Below are 19,159 nucleotides of genomic sequence, written 5' to 3'. Positions count from 1 at the left end.
TTGATTGGAATGATAACTCCTCCAAGGTCCTCAAGATCCTTCTCATCTTGAGCTTCAGCCTTCTTCTTTGACAAATCAAGCAAAAAGTCTTTGTAGAGAGGATATGGATCATATTGTTCCAAGGCAGGTCCTCTCTCTTCTTCTTGGTAAGCAATGGTGATCTCTTGTATGACCAACACTTCCTCAACCACAGCTTCTTCCTTTAAAACCCTCTCTTCTTCTTGTTGCGTAGCCATCATCTCTTTTCTCTCAATGATTTCCCTAAGCTCCTTAATCTTTTGTGCTTTGAAACATCCTAGGAAAGGTAGTGGAGGCTTGTAGGCAGGAGGAATGTACTTGGCCGGTTTGTCAGCCTCGGACAGTCCAGCTCGATCGACCACTCGAGCACGCACTCGGTCGAGTGGCTGCTCGAGTCCATGGTCGAGCTCAGGTGCGAGCTCCAATTGCTTGTTACAAACATCACTTGGGGCTTCAGTAACTAATGAATTCCCCCAAACTTGAACTGCACTGTCCTTAGTGGCTTCTTCCTCATGAACTTGAATGGCTTTGGCTGTGAACTCCCTTGGATTTTGGACAGCTTTTCCAGGGAGTTGTTTGGGTTTTGGAGCTGAAGAAGAGGCTATGTTACTCTCCATGTACTTAACTCTGGAATTCAGACCCTCAAACTTCATATTCAGATCATTGTATTGAGATTTGAGCCTTTGGTTTAGCTCAGCAAACTGTTTGGCTTCCTCTATCTTCCCTTGTGTTTGACCAATCAACAGCTGTTGTACCATGGCTCTAAGGTCTTGTTCCTGGCCTTGGTTAGTCTGAAACCCTGGTGGGGGACACAACTGGGGCTGGAACACCTGTTGCTGTTGTTTGGGGACATAGTTTTGGTGCTGTTGAGGCTGTTGAGGAGGGTAGACTTGATCTTGTGGGTTGGCCACATTTGTGCTCCTATAGGACAAATTATTGTTCCTAAACCCTCTTTGGTTATAACCCTTGAAACCTCCTTGGTTTTGCATATAGCATAACTCAGCAAACTCATTCTCTCCCTCTTGAGCTGGAGGCTCCTCTTCACTAACAAAGTGAATAGACTTTTGCTGACTTAGCAAGATCCTATCAAGCTTTTCATTCACCATTTTCAGATCCTTCTTGTACTTGTCTTCTTGATCAGTTGATGATGACCTTATGGTTCTGTCATAGTCCTCATTGTAGTTCCCATCAGACTGTGCAAGGTTCTCTACTAACTCCCAGCCTTCTTCCACATTCTTGTTGAGGAAGTTTCCATTGGAGGCTGTATCAAGAAGCATTCTGAACTTGGGAAGCACTCCTCTATACAATGTGCTCAACAAAGACTCCACACTGAAACCATGATGAGGACATTGAGTTTGGTATCCCTTGAATCTCTCCCAAGCTTTACAAAAGCTTTCATTACTCCTTTGAGCAAATCCAGAGATCTCATTCCTTAGTCTTGCTGTCCTAGCATTGGAGAATAACTTGGCCAAGAAAGCCTTCTTGCATGCATCCCAAGTAGTGATTGCACCAGTAGGGAGAGTCTTTTCCCATAAATGAGCCTTGTCCCCAAGTGAGAAAGGGAACAACCTCAGCTTGAAACCATCTTCACTTACTCCATTGATCTTGGTAAGACCACAGATTCTGTCAAACTCATCAAGATGATCTAGTGGATCCTCCATAGGCAATCCATGGAATTTATTGGCCTGAATCATTGAGATCAATCCACTCTTGATCTCAAAGTTGTTGTTGGCAACAGTTGGTGGCACAATGCCAGCTCTTTGGTTGTGAGTGTTGGGTGCATCTCCAGCACCAATGTTCCTTGGTCTCTGAACCTGATCCTGTTGATCCATAGCTACTATAACCTCTTGTTGTTGCTGAACAACTCTCCTTTGCTTAGCTCCTAAACTCTTGGTCTTGTTGTTGATGTTGTCAATAGGCCTAAGAAGATTGTCCTTTCCTTTAGACCTTGTGTGCATTAACAGACACAAACGATTTTTGCTAGGCAAGCGACTGAGCACAGGCTCAAGTAGGAGGTCAAGTCGACTGGAAAATGATGGTTATAGAGACCCGGCTTTTGGCTCGAGCAGGTGCTCGATCACGACTCGGTCGAGTGGTGGTCGAGTGACTGGTCGAGTGGTACCTGAAATGGAACTTCAACCCAGAAACAGAAGATTCGAGTACAGCAACCTCACAAGCGTATAAAAGAACTTAATCTTAGACTAATATGGATCCTAAATGTCACAAAAACACACTCAAATGGGCAACGGCGCCAAATTGAAACAAGATTTATATAGTGGTGTGAATGATGATGTATGCAATGGTGAGATATGAATGGAATGATGGATGGGTGTTTCAATTCCCCTTATGCTATTGCAGTACAAGAGGTATCAATCCTAAATGAGTGTTTGTGAACAATTAAGATATGCATATGAATCTAAGTTAAGACAAATGTAAAGATTGTTTGTCACTAACAATCCTAGGAAGAAAATGTAAAATGCAGAAAATAAACTACAAGAACTAACAACTAGATGCAAATGAAACTGAATGATTGAAACAGTGATAAAGCAAGAACAGAAACAGAGACTACTACTAATGAACTAATGCAAGATAATTAATGAACTGAAACCTAAATGTATGCAACTGGAATGAAACAGGAATGAAACAAGACAAACACAAATCATAGACACAGAGTTCTGGGGATGAACTCGAGCAGCACTCGACCGAGTGTAGGTCGAGTGGGTGGTCGAGCTAGACTAGACGCAGAAACAGAGCAATGCAATAAAAACAGAGTAATGCTAAATCCAATCAAACAACAAGCAAGCAACAGGATTAAGACTAAGATTTCAATAAACAAAGAAGGTCTTGAGGATGGATTCATGGGATGGACTAATCATTGTGGTTATCTAACTTGGTCAACAAATCTCAAGCAAACTTTGAGCTAACCTCTAGACATATTAATCTAAGACAAGTTTCTCCCACTCTCATGGTCAAGAAACAATCAAACCTATGCAATTCTAGACTTGTTCTCACACAGTAAAGAATCTACACAAGCAGGCATTAAGCAATACATCTCAAACCAAACAAGACCTCTAATCTCTTAGCAAGCCTAATGGTAAGCTCTAGATCTAGCCTTATCTATGCTTCCTAAACATTGGTGTGATGCTAAGAAGCTTGAAATCAGACTCTACCCTCTCAGATATAGAATCAGCATTAAGATCATCTACCCTAGAAGAGATCTACAACAATCAAGCTTGACCAAGTCACACAAACCACAAGATCGATCCATCCTAACCCATCCTCAAGATCCTAAGGAAACTACTCACAACAATACATGGTGATCAAAGTCAAAAACCCAGAAAATATTGAAACTTGCATTATTAGAAAGATTAAACAAAGATCTTCAATATTGATGAAAGGATGAAACTCAAATTCTCAATATCTTGAAAGTTATAGAACCAACAAAATATAAAATCTAGTCTTCTTTTATAAGGAAGTACAAGATCTTAAAAAATAAAAATGCAAAAGGAATAAAACTAAAAAAGGTAAAAACTAGGTTTAGGGAATATCTAAAAAGTTGCACACTTTGGTGGCTGCAGGTACAAGGCCTTATATAGGTGAGGAGGTGGAAGCCCTAAAAATAGAAAAAGTCAAAGTAGTCAACGGCTCGGTCAACTCGACCAGTGCTCGGTCGAGTCCATGGTCGAGCTGGCTTCTCTCGTGCACACTCCACTCGGTCGAGTCCATCTACCCACTCGGTCGAGTGCTTGGTCGAGTTGGACTCTGGACCTTGGTTCTTCAGCCTTAACTCTCTTGCTTTCCCTTCAAGATTGCTTCACTTCTCCTCAGGATTGTTTCCATGCTCCTTAAGCTCCAAAATCACCTGTTTATGCATGAAAAGATGCAAATGCAATGCAACTAAACTCTAATGCATGATTAGTCCTAAAGCTACACAATAATGATGAAAATGGCTAGCAAAAGATGCAATGTGAATAAACTAAGGGAAAACATGGTAAAATATATGAACATCATACTGCTTCGAATCAATGTTTTCTATCGGTTTTAGCCTGTTTTCTCTGTTTAATCATGTTTTGGGATAAAACGGGTTAAAGTGTTTTCTAAACACTCCAAATTCATCTCGAACTCTTACAATTAGTCAAATGCATTATATTGTCACACATTCTGACCCTAGAAACAGTAACGAAGCTGTTTACTGCTTCAAATCAATGTTTTCTCGGTTTTAGCCTGTTTCGGGACAAAATGCGTAAAAGTGGTGTCTAAACACTCCAAATTCAACCCAAACTCTTATAATTAGTAAAATGAATTGGATTGTTACTTATTTTGACCCTAGAAAGAGTAATATAGCTGTTTACTACTTCGAATCTATGTTTTCTCGGTTTTAGCGTGTTACGAGACAAAATGGCTAAAACTGGTGTCTAAACACTCCAAATTCAACACGAACTCTTATAATTAGTCAAATGCATTAGATTGTTTCATATTTTGACCCTAGAAAGAGTAACACAGCTGTTTACTGCTTCTAATCAATGTTTTCTCCCGGGTTTAGCCTGTTTTCTCGGTTTAAACATGTTTTGGGATAAAACGGGTTTAAGTATTGTCTAAACACTCCAAATTCATCCCAAAATCTTACACCTAGACAAATGCATTGGATTGTCACATATTCTGACCCTAGAAACAGTAACAAAGCTGTTTACTGCTTTGAATCAAAGTTTTCTCGGTTTTAGCCTATTTCATGACAAAATAGGTAAAAGTGGTGTCTAAACACTCCAAATTTAACCCGAACTCTTATTATTAGTCAACTGCATTGGATTGTTACATATTATGACCCTCAAAAGAGTAACATAGCTGTGTACTGCTTCGAATCAATGTTTTCTCTCGGTTTTATCCTGTTTTCTCGGTTTAAGCCTGTTTTGGGATAAAACGGGTTCAACTGTTATCTAAACACTCCAAATTCATCCCGAACTCTTACAATTATTCAAATGCATTGGAATCTCAAACATTCTGACCCTAGAAACAGTAACAACGCTGTTTACTGCTTAGAATCATCATTTTTTTGGTTTTAGCCTGTTTCAGGACAAAATGGGTATAAGCGGTGGCTAAACACTCTAAATTCAACCGAAACTCTTATAATTAGTCAAATGCATTGGATTGTTACGTATTTTAACACTAGAAAGAGTAACATAGCTTTTTACTGCTTCGAATCAATGTTTTCTCGGTTTTAGCGTGTTTCGGGAAAAAATGGCTAAAACTGGTGTCTAAACACTCCAAATTCAACCCAAACTGTTATAATTAGTCAAATGCATTGGATTGTTACATATTTTGACCTTATAAAGAGTAACATAGCTGTTTACTGCTCCGAATCAATGTTTTCTCGGTTTAAGCCTCTTTTGGGATAAAACGGGTTTAAGTATTGTCAAAACACTCCAAATTCATCCCGAACTCTTACACTTAGTCAAATGCATTGGATTGTCACATATTCTGACCCTAGAAATAGTAACAAAGCTGTTTTACTGCTTCGAATCAATGTTTGCTCGGTTTTAGCCTGTTTCGGGACAAAATGGGTAAAAGTGGTGTCTAAACACTCCAAATTCAACCCGAACTCTTATAATTAGTCAAATGCATTGGATTGTTACATATTTTGACCCTGGCATGAGAAACATAGCTGTGTACTGCTTCGAATCAATGTTTTCTCTCGGTTTTAGCCTGGTTTCTCGATTTAAGCCTGTTTTGGGATAAAACGGGTTTAAGTGTTTTCTAAACACTCCAAATTCATCTCGAACTCTTACAATTACTCAAATGCATTGGATTGTGACAATTTATGACCCTAGAAACAGTAAAAAAGCTTTTTACTGCATCAAATCAATGTTTTCTCCTTTTTAGCCTCTATGGGGACAAAATGGGTAAAAGTGGTGTCTAAACACTCCAAATTCAACCCGAACTCTTATAATTAGTAAAATGCATTGGATTGTTACATATTTTGACCCTATAAAGAGTAACATAGCTGTGTACTGCTTCGAATCAATGTTTTCTATCGGTTTTAGCCTGTTTTATCGGTTTAAGCATGTTTTGGGATAAAATGGGTTAAAGTGTTTCCTAAACACTCCAAATTCATCTCGAACTCTTACAATTAGTCAAATGCATTGGATTGTCAAATATTCTGACATTAGAAACAGTAACAAAGCTGTTTACTGCTTCGAATCAATGTTTGCTCGGTTTTAGCCTGTTTCGGGACAAAATGGGTAAAAGTGGTGTCTAAACACTCTAAATTCAACCCAAACTCTTATAATTAGTCAAATGCATTGGATTGTTACATATTTTGACACTAGAAAGAGTAACATAGCTTTTTACTGCTTCGAATCAATGTTTTCTCGGTTTTAGCGTGTTTCGGGAAAAAATGGCTAAAACTGGTGTCTAAACACTCCAAATTCAACCCAAACTGTTATAATTAGTCAAATGCATTGGATTGTTACATATTTTGACCTTATAAAGAGTAACATAGCTGTTTACTGCTTCTAATCAATGTTTTCTCCCGGGTTTAGCCTGTTTTCTCGGTTTAAACATGTTTTGGGATAAAAACGGGTTTAAGTATTGTCTAAACACTCCAAATTCATCCCGAAATCTTACACCTAGACAAATGCATTGGATTGTCACATATTCTGACCCTAGAAATAGTAACAAAGCTGTTTACTGCTTTGAATCAAAGTTTTCTCGGTTTTAGCCTATTTCATGACAAAATAGGTAAAACTGGTGTCTAAACACTCCAAATTTAACCCGGACTCTTATTATTAGTCAACTGCATTGGATTGTTACATATTATGACCCTCGAAAGAGTAACATAGCTGTGTACTGCTTCGAATCAATGTTTTCTCTCGGTTTTATCCTGTTTTCTCGGTTTAAGCCTGTTTTGGGATAAAACGGGTTCAACTGTTGTCTAAACACTCCAAATTCATCCTGAACTCTTACAATTATTCAAATGCATTGGAATCTCAAACATTCTGACCCTAGAAACAGTAACAACGCTGTTTACTGCTTAGAATCAACGTTTTTTTGGTTTTAGCCTGTTTCAGGACAAAATGGGTATAAGCGGTGGCTAAACACTCTAAATTCAACCCAAACTCTTATAATTAGTCAAATGCATTGGATTGTTACATATTTTGACACTAGAAAGAGTAACATAGCTTTTTACTGCTTCGAATCAATGTTTTCTCGGTTTTAGCGTGTTTCGGGAAAAAATGGCTAAAACTGGTGTCTAAACACTCCAAATTCAACCCAAACTGTTATAATTAGTCAAATGCATTGGATTGTTACATATTTTGACCTTATAAAGAGTAACATAGCTGTTTACTGCTTCGAATCAATGTTTTCTCGGTTTTAGCCTATTTTAGGACAAAATGGGTAAAAGTAGTGTCTAAACACTCCAAATCCAACCCGAACTCTTATAATTAGTCAAATGCATTGTATTGTTACATATTTGACCCTAGAAACAGTAACAAAGCTGTTTACTGCTTCGAAATAATGTTTTCTCGGTTTTAGCCTATTTTAGGACAAAATAGGTAAAAGTGGTGTCTAAACACTACAAATTAAACCCGAACTCTTATAATTAGTCAATTGCATTGGATTGTTACATATTTTGACCCTAGAAAGAGTATCATAGCTGTGCACTGCTTCGAATCAATGTTTTCTCTCGGTTTTAGCCTGTTTTCTCGATTTAAGCCTGTTTTGGGATAAAACAGGTTTAAGTGTTTTCTAAACACTCCAAATTCAACTCGAACTCTTACAATTACTCAAATGCATTGGATTTTCACAAAATATGACCCTAGAAACAGTAACAAAGCTTTTTACTGCCTCGAATCAATGTTTTCTCCTTTTTAACTTGTTTCGGGACAAAATGGGTAAAAGTAGTGTCTAAACACTCCAAATTCAACCCGAACTCTTATAATTAGTCAAATGCATTGGATTTTTACATATTGTGACCCTAGAAAGAGTAACATAGCTTATTACTTCTTCTAATCAATGTTTTCTCCCGGGTTTAGCTTGTTTTCTCGGTTTAAGCATGTTTTAAGATAAAACGGGTTAAAGTGTTTTCTAAACACTCCAAATTAAACCCGAACTCTTATGATTAGTCACATGCATTGGATTATTACATATTTTGACCCTAGAAAGAGTAACATAGCTTTTTACTGCTTCGAATCAATGTTTTCTCGGTTTTAGCCTGTTTTGGGACAAAATGGATAAAAGTGGTGTCTAAACACTCCAAATTCAACCCGAACTCTTATTATTAGTCAAATGCATTGGATTGTTACATATTTTGATCCTAGAAAGAGTAACATAGCTGTTTACTACTTCGAATCAATGTCTTCTCGGTTTTAGCGTGTTTCAGGACAAAATGGCTAAAACTGGTGTCTAAACACTCCAAATTCAACCCGAACTCTTATAATTAGTCACATGCATTGGATTGTTACATATTTTGACCCTAGAAAGCGTAACATAGCTTTTTACTGCTTCGAATCAATGTTTTCTCGGTTTTAGCGTCTTTCGGGACAAAATGGCTAAAACTGGTGTCTAAACACTCCAAATTCAACCATCACTCTTATAATTAGTCAAATGCATTGGATTGTTATATATTTTGACCCTAGAAAGAGTAACATAGCTGTGTACTGCTTCGAATCAATGTTTTCTCTCGGTTTTAGTCTGTTTTCTCGGTTTAAGCCTGTTTTGGGATAAAACAGGTTTAAGTGTTTTCTAAACACTCCAAATTCATCTCGAACTCTTACAATTACTCAAATGCATTGGATTGTCACAAATTATGACCCTAGAAACAGTAACAAAGCTTTTTACTGCTTCAAATCAATGTTTTCTCCTTTTTAGCCTGTTTCGGGACAAAATGGGTAAAAGTGGTGTCTAAACACTCCAAATTCTAGCCGAACTCTTATAATTAGTCAAATGCATTGGATTGTTACAGATTGTGACCCTAGAAAGAGTAAAATAGTTAATTACTGCTTCTAATCAATGTTTTCTCCCGGGTTTAGCTAGTTTTCTCGGTTTAAGCATGTTTTAAGATAAAACGGGTAAAAGTGGTGTCTAAATACTCCAAATTCAACCTGAACTCTTATAATTAGTCACATGCATTGGATTGTTACATATTTTGACCCTAGAAAGAGTAACATAGCTTTTTACTGCTTCGAATCAATGTTTTCTCGGTTTTAGCGTGTTTCGGGACAATATGGCTAAAAGATGTGTCTAAACACTCCAAATTCAACCCGAACTCTTATTATTAGTCAAATGCATTGGATTGTTACATATTTTGATCCTAGAAAGAGTAACATAGCTGTTTACTACTTCGAATCAATGTCTTCTCGGTTTTAGCGTGTTTCAGGACAAAATGGCTAAAACTGGTGTCTAAACACTTCAAATTCAACCCAAACTCTTATAATTAGTCACATGCATTGGATTGTTACATATTTTGACCCTAGAAAGCGTAACATAGCTTTTTACTGCTTCGAATCAATGTTTTCTCGGTTTTAGCGTGTTTCGGGACAAAATGGCTAAAACTGGTGTCTAAACACTCCAAATTCAACCATAACTCTTATAATTAGTCAAATGCATTGGATTGTTATATATTTTGACCCTAGAAAGAGTAACATAGCTGTGTACTGCTTCGAATCATTGTTTTCTCTCGGTTTTAGTCTGTTTTCTCGGTTTAAGCCTGTTTTGGGATAAAACAGGTTTAAGTGTTTTCTAAACACTCCAAATTCATCTCGAACTCTTACAATTACTCAAATGCATTGGATTGTCACAAATTATGACCCTAGAAACAGTTACAAAGCTTTTTACTGCTTCGAATCAATGTTTGCTCGGTTTTAGCCTGTTTCGGGACAAAATGGGTAAAAGTTGTGTCTAAACACTCTAAATTCAACCCAAACTCTTATAATTAGTCAAATGCATTGGATTGTTACATATTTTGACCCTAGAAAGAGTAACATAGCTTTTTACTGCTTTGAATCAATGTTTTCTCGGTTTTAGCGTGTTTCGGGACAAAATGGCTAAAATTGGTGTCTAAACACTCCAAATTCAACCCGAACTCTTATAATTAGTCAAATGCATTGGATTGTTACATATTTTGACCCTATAAATAGTAACATAGCTGTGTACTGCTTCAAATCAATGTTTTCTATCGGTTTTAGCCTGTTTTCTCTGTTTAATGATGTTTTGGGATAAAACGGGTTAAAGTGTTCTCTAAACACTCCAAATTCATCTCGAACTCTTACAATTAGTCAAATGCATTATATTGTCACACATTCTGACCCTAGAAACAGTAACGAAGCTGTTTACTGCTTCAAATCAATGTTTTCTCGGTTTTAGCCTGTTTCGGGACAAAATGCGTAAAAGTGGTGTCTAAACACTCTAAATTCAACCCAAACTCTTATAATAAGTCAAATGCATTGGATTGTTATATATTTTGACACTAGAAAGAGTAACATAGATTTTTACTGCTTCGAATCAATGTTTTCTCGGTTTTAGCGTGTTTCTGGAAAAAATGGCTAAAACTGGTGTCTAAACACTCCAAATTCAACCCAAACTGTTATAATTAGTTAAATGCATTGGATTGTTACATATTTTGACCTTATAAAGAGTAACATAGCTGTTTACTGCTTCGAATCAATGTTTTCTCGGTTTAAGCCTGTTTTGGGATAAAACGGGTTTAAGTATTGTCAAAACACTCCAAATTCATCCCGAACTCTTACACCTAGTCAAATGCATTGGATTGTCACATATTCTGACCCTAGAAACAGTAACAAAGCTGTTTACTGCTTCGAATCAATGTTTGCTTGGTTTTAGCCTGTTTCGGGACAAAATGGGTAAAAGTTGTGTCTAAACACTCTAAATTCAACCCAAACTCTTATAATTAGTCAAATGCATTGGATTGTTACATATTTTGACCCTAGAAAGAGTAACATAGCTTTTTACTGCTTTGAATCAATGTTTTCTCGGTTTTAGCGTGTTTCGGGACAAAATGGCTAAAATTGGTGTCTAAACACTCCAAATTCAACCCGAACTCTTACAATTAGTCAAATGCATTGGATTGTTACATATTTTGACCCTATAAATAGTAACATAGCTGTGTACTGCTTCGAATCAATGTTTTCTATCGGTTTTAGCCTGTTTTCTCTGTTTAATGATGTTTTGGGATAAAACGGGTTAAAGTGTTTTCTAAACACTCCAAATTCATCTCGAACTCTTACAATTAGTCAAATGCATTATATTGTCACACATTCTGACCCTAGAAACAGTAACGAAGCTGTTTACTGCTTCAAATCAATGTTTTCTCGGTTTTAGCCTGTTTCGGGACAAAATGCGTAAAAGTGGTGTCTAAACACTCCAAATTCAACCCAAACTCTTATAATTAGTAAAATGAATTGGATTGTTACATATTTTGACCCTAGAAAGAGTAACATAGCTGTTTACTACTTCGAATCTATGTTTTCTCGGTTTTAGCGTGTTACGAGACAAAATGGCTAAAACTGGTGTCTAAACACTCCAAATTCAACACGAACTCTTATAATTAGTCAAATGCATTAGATTATTTCATATTTTGACCCTAGAAAGAGTAACACAGCTGTTTACTGCTTCTAATCAATGTTATCTCCCGGGTTTAGCCTGTTTTCTCGGTTTAAACATGTTTTGGGATAAAACGGGTTTAAGTATTGTCTAAACACTCCAAATTCATCCCGAAATCTTACACCTAGACAAATGCATTGGATTGTCACATATTCTGACCCTAGAAACAGTAACAAAACTGTTTACTGCTTTGAATCAAAGTTTTCTTGGTTTTAGCCTATTTCATGACAAAATAGGTAAAAGTGGTGTCTAAACACTCCAAATATAACTCGAAGTCTTATTATTAGTCAACTGCATTGGATTGTTACATATTTTGACCCTATAAAGAGTAACATAGCTGTCTACTGCTTCGAATCAATGTTTTCTATCGGTTTTAGCCTGTTTTCTCGGTTTAAGCATGTTTTGGGATAAAACGGGTTAAAGTGTTTCCTAAACACTCCAAATTCATCTCGAACTCTTACAATTAGTCAAATGCATTGGATTGTCAAATATTCTGACACTAGAAACAGTAACAAAGCTGTTTACTGCTTCGAATCAATGTTTGCTCGGTTTTAGCCTGTTTCGGGACAAAATGGGTAAAAGTGGTGTCTAAACACTCTAAATTCAACCCAAACTCTTATAATTAGACAAATGCATTGGATTGTTATATATTTTGACACTAGAAAGAGTAACATAGCTTTTTACTGCTTCGAATCAATGTTTTCTCGGTTTTAGCGTGTTTCTGGAAAAAATGGCTAAAACTGGTGTCTAAACACTCCAAATTCAACCCAAACTGTTATAATTAGTTAAATGCATTGGATTGTTACATATTTTGACCTTATAAAGAGTAACATAGCTGTTTACTGCTTCGAATCAATGTTTTCTCGGTTTAAGCCTGTGTTGGGATAAAACGGGTTTAAGTATTGTCAAAACACTCCAAATTCATCATGAACTCTTACACCTAGTCAAATGCATTGGATTGTCACATATTCTGACCCTAGAAACAGTAACAAAGCTGTTTACTGCTTCGAATCAATGTTTGCTTGGTCTTAGCCTGTTTCGGGACAAAATGGGTAAAAGTTGTGTCTAAACACTCTAAATTCAACCCAAACTCTTATAATTAGTCAAATGCATTGGATTGTTACATATTTTGACCCTAGAAAGAGTAACATAGCTTTTTACTGCTTTGAATCAATGTTTTCTCGGTTTTAGCGTGTTTCGGGACAAAATGGCTAAAATTGGTGTCTAAACACTCCAAATTCAACCCGAACTCTTACAATTAGTCAAATGCATTGGATTGTTACATATTTTGACCCTATAAATAGTAACATAGCTGTGTACTGCTTCGAATCAATGTTTTCTATCGGTTTTAGCCTGTTTTCTCTGTTTAATGATGTTTTGGGATAAAACGGGTTAAAGTGTTTTCTAAACACTCCAAATTCATCTCGAACTCTTACAATTAGTCAAATGCATTATATTGTCACACATTCTGACCCTAGAAACAGTAACGAAGCTGTTTACTGCTTCAAATCAATGTTTTCTCGGTTTTAGCCTGTTTCGGGACAAAATGCGTAAAAGTGGTGTCTAAACACTCTAAATTCAACCCAAACTCTTATAATAAGTCAAATGCATTGGATTGTTATATATTTTGACACTAGAAAGAGTAACATAGATTTTTACTGCTTCGAATCAATGTTTTCTCGGTTTTAGCGTGTTTCTGGAAAAAATGGCTAAAACTGGTGTCTAAACACTCCAAATTCAACCCAAACTGTTATAATTAGTTAAATGCATTGGATTGTTACATATTTTGACCTTATAAAGAGTAACATAGCTGTTTACTGCTTCGAATCAATGTTTTCTCGGTTTAAGCCTGTTTTGGGATAAAACGGGTTTAAGTATTGTCAAAACACTCCAAATTCATCCCGAACTCTTACACCTAGTCAAATGCATTGGATTGTCACATATTCTGACCCTAGAAACAGTAACAAAGCTGTTTACTGCTTCGAATCAATGTTTGCTTGGTTTTAGCCTGTTTCGGGACAAAATGGGTAAAAGTTGTGTCTAAACACTCTAAATTCAACCCAAACTCTTATAATTAGTCAAATGCATTGGATTGTTACATATTTTGACCCTAGAAAGAGTAACATAGCTTTTTACTGCTTTGAATCAATGTTTTCTCGGTTTTAGCGTGTTTCGGGACAAAATGGCTAAAATTGGTGTCTAAACACTCCAAATTCAACCCGAACTCTTACAATTAGTCAAATGCATTGGATTGTTACATATTTTGACCCTATAAATAGTAACATAGCTGTGTACTGCTTCGAATCAATGTTTTCTATCGGTTTTAGCCTGTTTTCTCTGTTTAATGATGTTTTGGGATAAAACGGGTTAAAGTGTTTTCTAAACACTCCAAATTCATCTCGAACTCTTACAATTAGTCAAATGCATTATATTGTCACACATTCTGACCCTAGAAACAGTAACGAAGCTGTTTACTGCTTCAAATCAATGTTTTCTCGGTTTTAGCCTGTTTCGGGACAAAATGCGTAAAAGTGGTGTCTAAACACTCCAAATTCAACCCAAACTCTTATAATTAGTAAAATGAATTGGATTGTTACATATTTTGACCCTAGAAAGAGTAACATAGCTGTTTACTACTTCGAATCTATGTTTTCTCGGTTTTAGCGTGTTACGAGACAAAATGGCTAAAACTGGTGTCTAAACACTCCAAATTCAACACGAACTCTTATAATTAGTCAAATGCATTAGATTATTTCATATTTTGACCCTAGAAAGAGTAACACAGCTGTTTACTGCTTCTAATCAATGTTATCTCCCGGGTTTAGCCTGTTTTCTCGGTTTAAACATGTTTTGGGATAAAACGGGTTTAAGTATTGTCTAAACACTCCAAATTCATCCCGAAATCTTACACCTAGACAAATGCATTGGATTGTCACATATTCTGACCCTAGAAACAGTAACAAAACTGTTTACTGCTTTGAATCAAAGTTTTCTTGGTTTTAGCCTATTTCATGACAAAATAGGTAAAAGTGGTGTCTAAACACTCCAAATATAACCCGAAGTCTTATTATTAGTCAACTGCATTGGATTGTTACATATTTTGACCCTATAAAGAGTAACATAGCTGTGTACTGCTTCGAATCAATGTTTTCTATCGGTTTTAGCCTGTTTTCTCGGTTTAAGCATGTTTTGGGATAAAACGGGTTAAAGTGTTTCCTAAACACTCCAAATTCATCTCGAACTCTTACAATTAGTCAAATGCATTGGATTGTCAAATATTCTGACACTAGAAACAGTAACAAAGCTGTTTACTGCTTCGAATCAATGTTTGCTCGGTTTTAGCCTGTTTCGGGACAAAATGGGTAAAAGTGGTGTCTAAACACTCTAAATTCAACCCAAACTCTTATAATTAGACAAATGCATTGGATTGTTATATATTTTGACACTAGAAAGAGTAACATAGCTTTTTACTGCTTCGAATCAATGTTTTCTCGGTTTTAGCGTGTTTCTGGAAAAAATGGCTAAAACTGGTGTCTAAACACTCCAAATTCAACCCAAACTGTTATAATTAGTTAAATGCATTGGATTGTTACATATTTTGACCTTATAAAGAGTAACATAGCTGTTTACTGCTTCGAATCAATGTTTTCTCGGTTTAAGCCTGTGTTGGGATAAAACGGGTTTAAGTATTGTCAAAACACTCCAAATTCATCATGAACTCTTACACCTAGTCAAATGCATTGGATTGTCACATATTCTGACCCTAGAAACAGTAACAAAGCTGTTTACTGCTTCGAATCAATGTTTGCTTGGTCTTAGCCTGTTTCGGGACAAAATGGGTAAAAGTTGTGTCTAAACACTCTAAATTCAACCCAAACTCTTATAATTAGTCAAATGCATTGGATTGTTACATATTTTGACCCTAGAAAGAGTAACATAGCTTTTTACTGCTTTGAATCAATGTTTTCTCGGTTTTAGCGTGTTTCGGGACAAAATGGCTAAAATTGGTGTCTAAACACTCCAAATTCAACCCGAACTCTTACAATTAGTCAAATGCATTGGATTGTTACATATTTTGACCCTATAAATAGTAACATAGCTGTGTACTGCTTCGAATCAATGTTTTCTATCGGTTTTAGCCTGTTTTCTCTGTTTAATGATGTTTTGGGATAAAACGGGTTAAAGTGTTTTCTAAACACTCCAAATTCATCTCGAACTCTTACAATTAGTCAAATGCATTATATTGTCACACATTCTGACCCTAGAAACAGTAACGAAGCTGTTTACTGCTTCAAATCAATGTTTTCTCGGTTTTAGCCTGTTTCGGGACAAAATGCGTAAAAGTGGTGTCTAAACACTCCAAATTCAACCCAAACTCTTATAATTAGTAAAATGAATTGGATTGTTACATATTTTGACCCTAGAAAGAGTAACATAGCTGTTTACTACTTCGAATCTATGTTTTCTCGGTTTTAGCGTGTTACGAGACAAAATGGCTAAAACTGGTGTCTAAACACTCCAAATTCAACACGAACTCTTATAATTAGGCAAATGCATTAGATTATTTCATATTTTGACCCTAGAAAGAGTAACACAGCTGTTTACTGCTTCTAATCAATGTTTTCTCCCGGGTTTAGCCTATTTTCTCGGTTTAAACATGTTTTGGGATAAAACGGGTTTAAGTATTGTCTAAACACTCCAAATTCATCCCGAAATCTTACACCGAGACAAATGCATTGGATTGTCACATATTCTGACCCTAGAAACAGTAACAAAACTGTTTACTGCTTTGAATCAAAGTTTTCTTGGTTTTAGCCTATTTCATGACAAAATAGGTAAAAGTGGTGTCTAAACACTCCAAATTCAACCCGAACTCTTACAATTAGTCAAATGCATTGGATTGTTACATATTTTGACCCTATAAATAGTAACATAGCTGTGTACTGCTTCGAATCAATGTTTTCTATCGGTTTTAGCCTGTTTTCTTTGTTTAATGATGTTTTGGGATAAAACGGGTTAAAGTGTTTTCTAAACACTCCAAATTCATCTCGAACTCTTACAATTAGTCAAATGCATTATATTGTCACACATTCTGACCCTAGAAACAGTAACGAAGCTGTTTACTGCTTCAAATCAATGTTTTCTCGGTTTTAGCCTGTTTCGGGACAAAATGCGTAAAAGTGGTGTCTAAACGCTCCAAATTCAACCCAAACTCTTATAATTAGTAAAATGAATTGGATTGTTACATATTTTGACCCTAGAAAGAGTAACATAGCTGTTTACTACTTCGAATCTATGTTTTCTCGGTTTTAGCGTGTTACGAGACAAAATGGCTAAAACTGGTGTCTAAACACTCCAAATTCAACACGAACTCTTATAATTAGTCAAATGCATTAGATTGTTTCATATTTTGACCCTAGAAAGAGTAACACAGCTGTTTACTGCTTCTAATCAATGTTTTCTCCCGGGTTTAGCCTGTTTTCTCGGTTTAAACATGTTTTGGGATAAAACGGGTTTAAGTATTGTCTAAACACTCCAAATTCATCCCGAAATCTTACACCTAGACAAATGCATTGGATTGTCACATATTCTGACCCTAGAAACAGTAACAAAACTGTTTACTGCTTTGAATCAAAGTTTTCTTGGTTTTAGCCTATTTCATGACAAAATAGGTAAAAGTGGTGTCTAAACACTCCAAATATAACCCGAAGTCTTATTATTAGTCAACTGCATTGGATTGTTACATATTTTGACCCTATAAAGAGTAACATAGCTGTGTACTGCTTCGAATCAATGTTTTCTATCGGTTTTAGCCTGTTTTCTCGGTTTAAGCATGTTTTGGGATAAAACGGGTTAAAGTGTTTCCTAAACACTCCAAATTCATCTCGAACTCTTACAATTAGTCAAATGCATTGGATTGTCAAATATTCTGACACTAGAAACAGTAACAAAGCTGTTTACTGCTTCGAATCAATGTTTGCTCGGTTTTAGCCTGTTTCGGGACAAAATGGGTAAAAGTGGTGTCTAAACACTCTAAATTCAACCCAAACTCTTATAATTAGACAAATGCATTGGATTGTTATATATTTTGACACTAGAAAGAGTAACATAGCTTTTTACTGCTTCGAATCAATGTTTTCTCGGTTTTAGCGTGTTTCTGGAAAAAATGGCTAAAACTGGTGTCTAAACACTCCAAATTCAACCCAAACTGTTATAATTAGTTAAATGCATTGGATTGTTACATATTTTGACCTTATAAAGAGTAACATAGCTGTTTACTGCTTCGAATCAATGTTTTCTCGGTTTAAGCCTGTGTTGGGATAAAACGGGTTTAAGTATTGTCAAAACACTCCAAATTCATCATGAACTCTTACACCTAGTCAAATGCATTGGATTGTCACATATTCTGACCCTAGAAACAGTAACAAAGCTGTTTACTGCTTCGAATCAATGTTTGCTTGGTCTTAGCCTGTTTCGGGACAAAATGGGTAAAAGTTGTGTCTAAACACTCTAAATTCAACCCAAACTCTTATAATTAGTCAAATGCATTGGATTGTTACATATTTTGACCCTAGAAAGAGTAACATAGCTTTTTACTGCTTTGAATCAATGTTTTCTCGGTTTTAGCGTGTTTCGGGACAAAATGGCTAAAATTGGTGTCTAAACACTCCAAATTCAACCCGAACTCTTACAATTAGTCAAATGCATTGGATTGTTACATATTTTGACCCTATAAATAGTAACATAGCTGTGTACTGCTTCGAATCAATGTTTTCTATCGGTTTTAGCCTGTTTTCTCTGTTTAATGATGTTTTGGGATAAAACGGGTTAAAGTGTTTTCTAAACACTCCAAATTCATCTCGAACTCTTACAATTAGTCAAATGCATTATATTGTCACACATTCTGACCCTAGAAACAGTAACGAAGCTGTTTACTGCTTCAAATCAATGTTTTCTCGGTTTTAGCCTGTTTCGGGACAAAATGCGTAAAAGTGGTGTCTAAACACTCCAAATTCAACCCAAACTCTTATAATTAGTAAAATGAATTGGATTGTTACATATTTTGACCCTAGAAAGAGTAACATAGCTGTTTACTACTTCGAATCTATGTTTTCTCGGTTTTAGCGTGTTACGAGACAAAATGGCTAAAACTGGTGTCTAAACACTCCAAATTCAACACGAACTCTTATAATTAGGCAAATGCATTAGATTATTTCATATTTTGACCCTAGAAAGAGTAACACAGCTGTTTACTGCTTCTAATCAATGTTTTCTCCCGGGTTTAGCCTATTTTCTCGGTTTAAACATGTTTTGGGATAAAACGGGTTTAAGTATTGTCTAAACACTCCAAATTCATCCCGAAATCTTACACCGAGACAAATGCATTGGATTGTCACATATTCTGACCCTAGAAACAGTAACAAAACTGTTTACTGCTTTGAATCAAAGTTTTCTTGGTTTTAGCCTATTTCATGACAAAATAGGTAAAAGTGGTGTCTAAACACTCCAAATTCAACCCGAACTC

At 36.1% G+C, this 19,159-nt stretch overlaps 1 non-coding gene across 1 annotated transcript; it reads left to right on the top strand.

Moving 5' to 3' along the window:
* The first annotated feature begins 1,350 nt into the window (after positions 1-1,350).
* Positions 1,351-1,457, top strand: LOC147947567 (small nucleolar RNA R71). Its single transcript, XR_015595589.1, has one exon. It is a non-coding gene; the product is annotated as a small nucleolar RNA R71 (small nucleolar RNA).
* Positions 1,458-19,159: the final 17,702 nt, after the last annotated feature.

Source organism: Camelina sativa, chromosome 3 (genome assembly GCF_030686135.1).
Source record: "Camelina sativa cultivar CO46 ecotype springtype chromosome 3, ASM3068613v1".
Classification (NCBI taxonomy): Eukaryota; Viridiplantae; Streptophyta; class Magnoliopsida; order Brassicales; family Brassicaceae; genus Camelina; species Camelina sativa.
Note: the sequence above shows the minus strand (reverse complement) of the source record. Positions and strands in the feature narration are given on the sequence as shown.